A 12,322-nucleotide genomic window follows, 5' to 3' on the forward strand; every position below is an offset into this window, starting at 1 on the left:
GGTGCCAAACAGGGGAGAGGTGTGATGGTGCAGTGCTCTGAGGACAGGCATCACCGTCCTGCCCAAAAAGTGCAGGATCAAACCCCAGCCTGCGCTCTGTGCCTGTGATGGTAAAATATGTGAAGTCTGCTTCAAATTAATTTTAAAAAGGAATTGCAGCTTGTGATTGGTGCCAACTCAAGTACGGGTTTCAGCTCATCCTGAGGCAGGCACCTCTCCTTGACTACAAGGCTTGCTATCATATTCTGACCTGTGTTTAATCCAGGTGCAGCCCACCTGTGGGCTGGCCAGTAGCTGATTCTATTCTTCTCTACTTGCAGTCATTGCTAAAATACAGGCTTCTACTAAATTATCAAGTGGACTTTGTTAGAATTTTTGTTTTGTTTTGATTTTGTTTTTTTATTTTTTAAATGAAGCTACTCCATGCAAGTGCTGGTGCAGCATGGAAACAAAGCAAAGGCTTTAACCAATGTGTGGATACATGTTTAGGACATGTGTCTTATAGACTCTTACTGTAAAAAACAAAATTAAAGTGCTATCTTATCTCTGAACTGCTCCTTTAAGCCTAAAACACTGCCTCTGAAAATCAGTTTGCTCTTTACCAAGGAGAATGGCTTCATGCTCTCTCTATGATTTTGCAAAAAGCATTTCCAGAGGGGACCTTTCTTATACTTATGCAGAACAAATTTTAGCAAAACATTTCACTTTCTTCTCTCTTCAGCTTTATGAAAATGAACTCCATCGTGACTTTTCAAAGTGTGGGCTTAGGCAGAAACTCTCAAGGCATTTCAGTGCTGGTTCTGATGCAGCTGTTAGTTTAAGAAATCTCTTTTTAAACTGGAGGTGGCTGTTAATTTTATTCAGGAGAGGAAAACGCTGTGTTGAGCTGGGTAAACTGTGGTTTAGCTGATACTTATTTTGAGATTGGGTGTGGCAGGTAAAAGACACTCTATCAGAAACATGAAAGAAGAAAGACTGATTTAAATTTTGTTGCAACAAAATTTTAACAATCTTTTCTAAAATGTTCTCCTTCTGCAACGTAAGTTACCAGCACTGCCATCTGGGAGAGCACCATCACTCCCAGACATCCTGCTTTGACTTCTTTATTGCAACACTTCTGCCTTTTCAAAAAGTAATGTGACTTTTAGACGCTCCGCACAGTTCACTGTAGGACAGGTAGTATACGTGAACTTTTGTGTCTTGGTCCTCTAGGTTTAAGGAGGTACCTAGTGGCTCTGTAAATGCTGAATGGCAGTGTATAAGACAATAGGTGCTAGGCAACTGTTAAAGAGGAAGTGGGGGAATTGAGGGAGGAGAGCAGGTTGTCTCTCTGGGTCTGCCTTCATTATCTTGTCTTGAAGCTTCCACGTGGACCATCACCACGTTCTGTCTCTGGCTCTGTGGGTTAGCCTGTGCGATTGTCCCCCTGAGACTGTGTGGGCATCATGGCCTTAAGAAATGGTTCATTTAATTTGTCTAGATGATAATAGCATTTGATGGGGGAAGCTTTAAATGTGGAGTTACTGCCTTTGGAGCCTGGAGCTTAGTCACAGTTTTCCTTGCTGGTTGTGCTTCTTCTCCCCAGATGTGTTTGGGGTGATCTGCTCCACGCACAGGAGCGATGCTCTCCCCTTGGGATCTGTCCACCTCTTTGCTTTGATTCAGACTCTGCTGCCCAGGAACTACTTTTCCTGTCCTTCCTGGGTGTGGAGTGGATCGGAGAGCAGGGACACACAGCAGGCTTATTATACTCAGTTTCCCAGCCTGCCAGGTTTACCAGATGAAGTAAATTATCTATTCGGATTTTTTTCACTTCATGGCTGAATTGAGAAGTGTGTAAGGGTGTCTAGGGCCTTGTGCCATACAGTAAGCAGTGAGGGATGAAGACACTGCTGTATGTCTTGTCTCCGGCCTTGCACATGCTGATTGCCGCTATATCCCGGATTCGGTCTTTCAGGTGCTGGGTAGTAATGCAGTGGTCCCTCTGGTAGCAGCAGGCAACAAATTATAAAGATCAAAACTCTCTCACTTGGATATCTGCGGTTTTGAATGTACTCACATGGCCTTTTTTCCCCAGGAAAACCATAATTGCATCTATTTTTTAAGATTCCCGCCTCTCTGCCACTCCCCCCTGCCCCCCTCTGTCCCCCCCCCCGCCTTGATCTCCATGGAGGTGACAGTTGTGGCAGGATTGAGCCAAGTCTGGTTTTTTAGGTATTAGGAGGTACTTAGAGGAGTTTCTGCTGAGATCACCATCTGGACAAAGATTCATTTACTGAGGAGCTGCACTGGCTCCAGGGGAAGACTGTTCAGATGGGGTGTGTGTGGTACCAGCAGGCTGAAAAGGCAGTAAGGGAAGATACAGGCTTCTATATGGTTACTTTAGGGCACTGCATTTCTTGAAGTTTTTACTGGTTGAAAAAAAGCAAGTAGTCATTGCAGATGGGCTTGGTGCTGACCTCTGTAATGTACTGGGTAGGCAGAGGACTCTTATTGTTAATTGCTCCCATATGGCAAATTCCCTAATAATGTAGGTGCTGTAGTACTTGGGAATCAATTTTTCCTTGCCGTGATCTGGTCCTGTACCCGTCCTATACATGAATTGCTGAAAGCAGCTTAGGTTCTTGGGAAGAGTTTAAATTGCAGCATATTTCCAACTTCACCCCTTGAAGTGTTTGGCTCTTGCCCTCAGACACGGATCTTGTTAGTCCTGCTCTGCTGAATTTAACTGGCTGTGTTTCATGCTCTCTGTGCTGGAATTGATTGGATATTAGAGCCGTGTGGACATACCACACATGTCCCACTCAGGGGGCATTGCACTGGTGGGGCTTCACATTTAGGCACCAGAAGGATTAAAGGGCACGCTTTGGAAGGATACTACTTCATCTTGCTGATAAGCGGCACTGAGCACACAGGAGGGAGAGGGGGTTAATGCCCCTTTTACCCAGAGTCTGTTTAAAGAAAGGCAGTAATTCAGCTAAAATATACATGCACAGTTCATTTCTGTTTAAACTGAAATTACTGAGTAAAGAAATGCATCCTGGGAATGGATTAAGCTGTATGTTGGGAAAGGAACACATTTCTCTCAAGCTCAGTTGACAGCAATACGCTTCAGGGTTTTCTGTATTAAATATTTGATAAATCTCTAGTAGACTTGAATTCTGTGTGGTTTTAATTACTTTTGATTTTTTAAGCCTGCAGGATTCTGACGTCTTTTTTTTCATCATGATCCTTTTTCATCATGAAATGAGAATTTGGGTATAAACGTTCGTAGCCACATCCTGGTGATAGGCATAGTGATCTCTGTGAAGCTGGCCATAAGACTGTGTTTTCAACTCTGGGAGGTCCAGAAAGCTCTGGTCCTGAAATTTATTGCTTCAGAAATATTTGATTAACTTTGTTGTATTATTATAAGGTTGGTTTTATTGCTATTTCCTATACTTTATTAAGAAACCGATTATTAAAAGTGCAAACATATGTATTTCCTTGTAATGGACCCTTTCTTTTTCTGCTGTTGGCAGCAGTTTGCTGTAGGATTGTTAGCAGCCAGTGCTTCCAGGCATGGTGGGATGGGGAGAGAGGAGTGGTGGGGAAGTATTTGCTCCTCCTATTTTTAAAAAAAATACTTTATTTAGTCAGAAAATATTTAGGGGGTTTGGTTTGGTTTGATTGGGTTTTTTTGAGCTGGAGAGAGGTTAATTCTCCCTTTGCGTTCTAGAGCAGGAGTCTGGATCTTCCTCTCCTGTTGAGTTATATTTGAAGCATACTTGCCCATCTGTGTGCTCTAAGTATGTAGGTGCCACTGGCCTCTGTGCCTGTTTGCTTTCTTCCCCTCACTCCCAGCTGGGCAAAGCCCAGACTCTTCACCTGCCCCCTGCATTGCATTCCCAGCTTTTGGATAAACTTGTCGTGTCAGGCAGCCATGGGCACAGGTGATTTCTGCTGAGCAGATGCACCTGCATTATGTCCCTGTGTAATTTATATCAGCCAGTGCAGTGGTGTTCTCAAAAGCACTGAATGGAGAGGAGGGAGGTCAAGGGGAAAAAATCCAACCCAGCCTTGAGCAGTTGCTTGTAGCTGTTTCAGGCAGCCTATTCTTGCGGCTGCTTTATCACTCATGTGCTTGGGGCCTGCAGACTCTGAACTGCAGAGGATAAGAAAAAAAAAATAAATCCACTCCAGCAAGAACTTGATTTGCTTGTTTATGGTACAGATGTATTTTCTAGCAAGAACACAGATTTTTTTAAGGGAAAAGCACTGATTCTGTGTGAGCAATTGTGAAATTTTGTTGTGAGTAATGAGTACATTCCTGTGGAAAGCAGGACTGTTAAATTCTTTCACCCAGCTAGGGGTGCAGGCTGGTGTTTGGCAGTTTTTCCCCATTTCTCCTTATTTTGACCAGATCTGCAGCTGTTGGTCTTTTGAGAGACCCTTTCCGGAGAGGTCTTCTGTGACTTAATTTTTTCCCCCCTCCCCTACTGGTATTTTCTTGGTCTCTCAGTTTGCATTTTCCATTCTTCAGAATATTTAATACTTGAGACATTAATCTTTCTTCAGTCTGTTTTCCATAAGGTTATAGGTATGTAAGAAATGCTGGAGACAGCTAAATAAAAAGACCTTCCCAGACAAGAAATATAATACAAGCCACCTGAGTAGCTTGGTCTTCTCCAGCTGCCTGCTAGCAACCCTCCTTTTCCCTTAGCCTCAGGGCCTCCATGAAGTCTCTCCCCTCCAGATTTGCCAAGTGCTTGGTTGCCTGTTAATCACCAGTAATAAAAAGTGTGTTAAAGATCAGGTGAGTGTCTAGGGATGCTTGTCAAGGCTGTATCTCCCCAGTCTCTGCAGCTTTTTCCAGCGATGAGTGTGGATGGAGTGACTCGGACCCCCAGACTGCAGCTGAGCGAGCAGCTCACCTCTGGGTACAGGCTTGGCCATTTCCCTCTTACCCCCTGCCTTATGCAGAGACAGGTATTGGGCATGCCCTCATTTTTCAGGAGACATCAGGGACGTTGTGTTGTGTATGGCTGGGGAGAGGATGTGTTTGCTGTGTGCACAGCACTAGTGCAACTTCTGCTGAAGGGCTGCAGCTCACCCCGCTGCAGAACTGATGTGTTTTAAGGGGGTTCTGCTACTATGGACAGCCATGGAAAGCTGCTCTCAGCATGGATATGGGTCACAGGGTCACGGTCATGTAGCTGATGAGCATTGATGTGTGTCAGGCCTTGTGTTAGCCATGGATGACCCTCTGGCTGACTGCAGGTTTGAAAGCTGAAGCTCAGGTGGGAGAGCCTGTTGGTGCTTTGTCCATCACCTGCCTGGGCCGATGCTTGTCAGCACCTTGGTGTTGCCCAATGCTGGTTCCTTGTCAATTCATCTCTGTTACACAAGTCATTTGCTGACAAAACAAAGATCTGGGTCACTGCTCTTAAAATAGATTCAGCATTTGGCAAATTGCTCAAGCAAGCTCTCCTTGCCTCTGAGAAGGCAATGTCAACCCAACCTCATAGGGATACCCCTAAGAAGCACAGCACCCTACCGCAGCGGCCCTGTCAATTTAGCACACTTGCCTAATACACTTTCAAAATGCAATGCCCAGCTGTTTGCTCAATGTTTGACTTGTGCGTTAGGGAGTAAGGGCTTTTTCTTTATGTTAATGCAGATATATGCATCAATATGAATTGTTTTGGTCTTTTTTGTTTGGGTTGGGTTTTTTTGTTTTAGGAGAGTTTTTTTTTGTGGTGGTCTTTGCAAATCTTTTCTTCCTTTCTGCTTTGGTGCCTGGAAGTGTGATCGGCATGTTTAACTTTCATCTGTAACAGCCATAATAAATGATAACTGTATAAGGTGATTGTTGCCTTTGCTTATAGGCAGAGTCTGGTGGTGCCACTTTCACCTTGGTAACAGTCATCCGGTAACTGCTTTGAACACGCTGTGCCAAGTTCACGTGTGGGTGCACAACCGGTCGAGGTTGAATTACTCATGAAATTAATTTTTAAGGTCACAGCCAGGCTTCTGTAGACTCTGATCCTGAGTTTATAGGATGATTTGCTGTACTACGTGCCTTTCTCCCAGAGTTCTGTGGACTTCCTGGGCCTGGGCTGCAAAACGTGCTGCCTGGTGGTTTCTTCTGCTTGTCCAGGAGATTTCTTCCACTTTGAAGAGGACTACTGTTGCTGGGAGTGGGACTGGAAAACACTGATCAGAAAAGGGGAACTGGAAAGCAGGATATTGGTTCTTCTTGCTCATCAGAGTTCACCTCTGTGTCTATTGACATTAAATGGAAAGCACAGTAGCCATTGGTTTGGTGAAGTCTAGGTGGAATTTCCATTTATGAGGCAAATATGGTTTGGTGTTCCATGAATGTGTTTCCTGCTTGACCCCATGCCAGTCTGGGTTGGCAGTAGCAGAAAAGTCCCTCTAATGACAGGGGAGGTCGCAGTTTTCTTCTAATTGTAGACTCGTAGAATCATTTAGATTGGAAAAAACTAATGTCACTGAGCCCAACTGAAGAACAGTGGTGTGAGTGCTCACCAAATACAGGGAATGCTAGCAATTCTGTAGTGTGTTAGCAAGAGCACTTGGCTAGTAGGGAGTTGGGATGCAAGCTCTTCCCTTGGGATGTGATCCCTTACCTTCTTCCACCTACTCCAGCTACTGTGATGTAGGAAGGTCTTGCTAGATTTGATCCTGCTCTCCTTCTGAAATTTTAATACTTGCATGAATAAAGTGTGATTGGTTTGGGAAGGAGGTGGTACAATGCATATAGCTTTGTGTGATACATCATCACATGGAGTGTTTCCTAGAAAGTTTACTGTCGACACGTGTAAGAATACTGAAATACTGTTCAGGTGAAGAGAGGATGATGGGTTGGTTGTTAATGATAGTTCTTCCACTTGGAAGAGTAGAGGTGGGGATGCTAGTACCTACTTCAGCCCCCTCCCGACAGTGTGCTTTCAGGAAAAGCAGAGTGCATCAGTACTGCTGAGGGGTGAGAGGGGAGGGCAGGCTGAGATGAGAGTGGCTCTTGGTAGATACCAGTCTTACCACCACTGATGGACTGAGAAACAGAGGGAGTTGAATACTTCTGTAAGTACTGTCCTTGATGAGAACAGAAAGCTCTGTCCCTTATCAGGCCTATAGGTACCCAGTGGTTTTTAAGTCCAAACTGTCTCTGTAAGCTAAGAAAAAAAATGTTTCTTCTCACAGTCTGGGGGAAAAATCAAGGATCATTGTGGTATCTAATAATTAAGTTTCTCTAATTTCCCTGTGTTGAAATGTTACTTTGTTTCTTTTTTCCTTGATAAGCATTCTGAAATACCAGTCAGTGATTTTAAATAGCCTGTTCCAAAGGTCGTGGCTGCTTTAGAAACTAACTCCTTTATTTTGCAGTGCTGCCATTGAGGGTAATCCTGACCTGGAGCCTAGCATTAGCCTTTTCATTTTGGATTCTTCCCACTCCCAAATCACAGATCTAATCAACTTAAACAGAAATGAAAGATGGCAAACTGGGAGAAGGCTTTGTAACTGTTTTCCTAAAGAGGCTGGTGCATGTCCTGGTGGAGCCTTTTTCAGTGACGGTTTGGGAGCGGAAAACACTCCTACTTGTTTGCCCCAAATTATTAAGTCAGGAAGATGGACTGAAGGAGGGTCAAAAATTGTTTCAGGTGGTTGTGACTCTTTTTATTTCATCTGTTCTGAAGGTTTGCTGTACTGAGCCCAGCCCTAGAGCTGAGTGACCTTCAGCTACTGTTACACCTTCATTTGGGAGCTGAGCTCTGGGTTTGATTTTATGCTTAAACATTTTATTCAGAAAGGTGAGGCCTGGTACAGAGACCCTGTTTGCTGGCACATGGGCGTGCTTATGAGATCAGGCCCTGAGGCATTCATGTGACAGTACTGAAGCACTGTGATGCAGAGTGGGATTTTTCAGCAGGGTGATGCTGAGGTGCTGTATGCTTCAGATGCTTGCTGTATCTTTAAAAAATAGTTACCTATCTCTCTATCTCTGTTCAGCAATTTTTTTTACAAAATTACAGAAATGACCCCAGAAATGGTTATGTAGTTTTTTATTTTCTTTTTTTCCTGAGGGTGGCATATTCACATGAGCTAGAAATATAGCAAACAGCAAATAGAAGCTTGCTGGAGTGGTCTTGGAGCTTGTGCTCTTCTTTTAGGTATTATTCTCTTTGCTGAAAATGTTGAGCTAAATCTTAGCCAGGGTTTGAATGGTGAAATCACATGAGGTGCTAATTTTGACTCAAGAGGTAAGACAACAAAGGGAAGATAAAGAGAAGGGTGGACGTAATGCAGAGATGTTGAATTAGTGTGTTAAAGCCACATGTGGAATATTCCTACTCAGGCATTTCATGCAGCTTCTAAGAGCTCTCGCTATGGTGTTGTTGCTTGGTCTCCTCTGTGTCGTTACCATGAATTTTTCAGTGTCTGAGAGATCTGTGTGTGTACTGCATATCCGAGTAATATAAATCATGCATGTTAACATACAAAAGGGATAACTCTAACTGCTCTGTCAGGCTGATAGTGTCTTTAAAATGAGGACTTCTAAATCAATGTCCTCCCCTCAAACTGTGGAGTTACGACAGCTGTCCCTTGGACATTCATGTGTGTGTATTCATTTTGAGTTCCTTTATCAATCACTAGCTTTATGCAAGGCTTGATCAGGTTGATAAAAGGCAAAAAAGGATCCATCTAATAGAGCTTACAGTGAAAGTGGCACAGTAAGTTCCTCCTGCATGAACAGCAGTCCCCTGATGTATCAAGGAGACCTGATTATACAACAGGACTAATCAGCTCTGGATGCTGCCGTGAATTATGGGTTGGCTTAAGTGCTGTGATACACATTTCTGCCTTAAATTATGTCAGAATCAAAACAGAAAATCAGAGCAGAAAGCCCAAATGTCAGCAAGGCTTGTCTTCTTTAGGTCTCTGTCAGGGTTAAAGAAGAGGTTTCTTAATGTAATCATAACCTGTCTCTTCTATCCAGGCTAGCAAAAATAAACCAGGTTATATTGGAACTTTACTGCATAATGTTACACAACCATGCTTATTTAAATGTAGCTATTTTTGTAATATACATTGTGCCTTAATGGGAGTCACGGATAAGGTGCATTGACCCACTGAAACAGCTGAATATAGATGTACAACATTTATGGAAGTTACAGTGAACCCAGCATATTTGCAGTTAGGGCAGAAAATAAGGTGGAAAATAATGAATGTGTTAAAAATATCTGCCTGGTGTAACTACATGCCTTTTTCCTCCTATGGAGAGCGAATTAGTTGTTCCCCCCCCCCTCCCCCCCCGCCTTTCTTTCTTTGTCTCTTTTCCATTTTTATTTTACTATTTACATTGGTGTAATTTTGGCACTTTATGCACACAGCCTCCTCAGTTTTTAATTTCAGACACCTACAATTAAGGCTTACCTATTTACTCAGACTTAGTTGCATCTGTGGTTGAGAGATGAATAGGTGCTTCCAGGTGATTCATCTGACCTGTCTTAGACCCTGATGAAAAGGTGACTAGCTGAAACTAGCAGTTAGGTGCCCTGAATTGGGACAGATTCCCTCTCTCCACCTGGGTAATATCCCCAGCTCAGGTCACTTTGTGAAGAGGATGAGGAGGGTGGTGTTGGTCTACCCCTGGTAATTTCCAAACCAGGTCCAGAGCTGTTAGGTGAGTTTTGGGGGTAAATGTGCTTGGGAGGTGGTGATTCAGACCAAGGGGCTTTCAGAAATATGGCACAATGCTGGCTGTGGAGAACTCAGCTGTTTCTTAGATATGCAAATCCATTCCCTCTGATTTGGCTGGGAGAACTGGGTGTCTGTGTTTCCTCATGATGAGATTGTTTGTTTGTTTATCTGCATGGGATTTTCAACATTATAAATTCTGACTATAATTATAATAATAGATGGCATGGTTATTTCACAAACGGTGTGCCCTCTGCTGTGATCAGCTACTGCATTCGGGAGCCTCTGTGCCCATCTACAGCTTCGTACCCTCTTGCCATGTCTGTATTCTGGTTGTTCCAGGTTTCCCCTCCTCAAGAGCAGCAGCCCTTTCCAGGCATTAAGAAAAAAATAATAAAGGAATGCTGTGAACATTTTTGGGGTTGTCCTGTCCAGAGGCAGGAGTTGGACTCAGTGATGCTTGTGGGTCACTTCCAACTCAGGATATTCTGTTTCAGTGATTCTAACATGATTTAGGAAGGAGGAAATTCTGAGTGAATTGGTAAGAAGCAGCACTCTGTTGCTGTATTTTTGTGCAGACTGTGAGTAGTGAGCGACACAGCCCCTGTGACGTGCAAGGTGTGCCTGTGGAGGAAAGCTGGCACCTACATTGCAAATAATTACAGTCTAAGCAAGCTTGGAAAAGGGGTGGAGTTCAGGGAATAATTCACTCTGTGAGAGATTTGTTGTACAATGAGGTCGGCTTTTCTTGGTTCTAATTCAATTTTTCTTCTAGGGTTTTACCCTTGAAGGGTTCAAGTGACAGAGTGAGGGGATACTGCTACTCATGTGCTTCTTTTTGGAGAGGAGGCTCGAAATTTGATTCCCCAGATTTAAACCTGGGTGTTTCTCAGGCATTTCTTTCAGCAGACATGTCAGCTGGGAGAGCTCAGCCCTTTCCCACCACCATCTCCTTGGCCAGGCTGGTGCAGCCCTGGCAGCGGCTGAATTTCAGTCCCTGTCCAGCTGCACAGAGTGACTCCAGCTGCCAGAGCAGTGGGGAGGAAGAGGAGGAGGAGGAGGGATGCTGGGCTTGGCTGTGCTGTTGAAACAGGAGCTTGTGGTTGGAGGCTGTCAATTTGCGTAAGCTGGTTTTAGGGCTTTTTAATACTGGATCAGAAGCATTCTCATCAGATCTGAATCCTTGCTGTGCAAACTCAGCTGGTTCAAATCTGTTAGCATTTATTTATTTATTTTGTTTAAACAGGTTAACTTCCCGCTGATGGGGTTCCATGCTGGTTTGGGTGTCCTCGTCCTGCAGCCAGTGGAAAGCTGGCAGGGTGTCCAAGCTTTGGCTAGTGCAAGAGTAATTGTGGCTTGCTGGCTGCTGGCTTCTTGCTGGCATTTTGGGGTGGGGCTGCAGCGGGCTTTGCTTGCCCCACGGGTGCCTGCTGGCTGGCTGGAGCTGGCGGCTTGTGGGGAAAGGTCCAGACGGTCCCCAGCTGGCACCGGTGTGCTGGCAAAGCCATGGCACCCTGGTGCTTCTTGCTCGGCTTGCCTCTCCCATGAACAGCCACCATGGCATGTACCCAGCCACAAGAGGGTTTCACCTGCCTCCCTGAGCATGTTGGGGGCACAGCGTGCTGGGCGGGATGCCCTGGCAAGATGCTCCTTTGAGATGCGGTCCCCACCGCCCTCGCTGGGGTGCCATGTCAGCTGGAAACTGTTAGCCTGGGAGTCAGAGCACATGCAAAAACATAAAATGTATTGAAAATGTCAGGCTGGAGCACTGGAGGGAGATCCCTCAAGTCTCACCTGTGCTGTGAAGATAACCATCTAGGCTTCTTTCCCTGGAGTACAGCACAGCCTGAGTAAATGGTTCACCAGTGCTGAGAAGGAACACCCTACAGCTTGTCTCCTTTGAAGGAGGCCACAGGGCTGTGCTTGCAGATCCTTTCAGCTTTGTCTTGAACAATTTCACCTGTATGCTGCTGATTCTGAGTGAACATCACATGGGGCCTGTTGAAGTGAGTCAAAATCCTATTTAGTTGATAACTTCTTCTGCCCCAAAGAGAGGTAAGAAAACCTGTGCCCCTTCTCTTCCCTCCTCTTCCTGGTCCCTGTGTCTGTGGGACAAAGGATGTACTGGCCAGTGCAATACTTAATCCATTCTTTTTGGTTTATTGTTGTCTCTTGATGGAAGATTAAATCGAGATGCAAACACCACATCAGAAAATAGATAGATGGAGCATTTAGTTTTACCTGGGAGCTGTAGTAAGGATGTGCTTTCTTAGCAACTTTCTTGCTAAGTTTTTCTCTGAAATTGTATTTTGGCTGTGCAGCTCTTTTATTTGAACCAGGGGTGCTCCCTCCTTATGTTTACTGTTTTTTCATTTTGCAAGTCAAACATCCCTCAGGTGTGCAGCTGAGCCAGCTTCGGTGGGTGGGACTGAAGGCAAGAGAAGGACAAGCATATGCAGGAAGAGACATATTCTGGATTCCTGCTGTGGAGATGAGTAATCGCTGGTGGTTAAGGCAAAACAGAAGAGTTCCAAATAGAGTTTTGTCTACTCCTTACATCCCCTTTTCCCACTGGAGAGCTATGTACCTTTTTGTGATTAAGGTTGAAACATCTGAGCCC

At 44.5% G+C, this 12,322-nt stretch overlaps 1 protein-coding gene across 4 annotated transcripts in view; it reads left to right on the plus strand.

Annotated features, from left to right (window-relative positions):
• Positions 1–12,322, plus strand: part of MAP4K4 (mitogen-activated protein kinase kinase kinase kinase 4) — a 166,561-nt gene that overhangs the window by 17,819 nt on the left and 136,420 nt on the right. The window lies entirely within an intron of this gene.

This window comes from Coloeus monedula (assembly GCF_965178545.1).
Source record: "Coloeus monedula genome assembly, chromosome: 3".
Classification (NCBI taxonomy): Eukaryota; Metazoa; Chordata; class Aves; order Passeriformes; family Corvidae; genus Coloeus; species Coloeus monedula.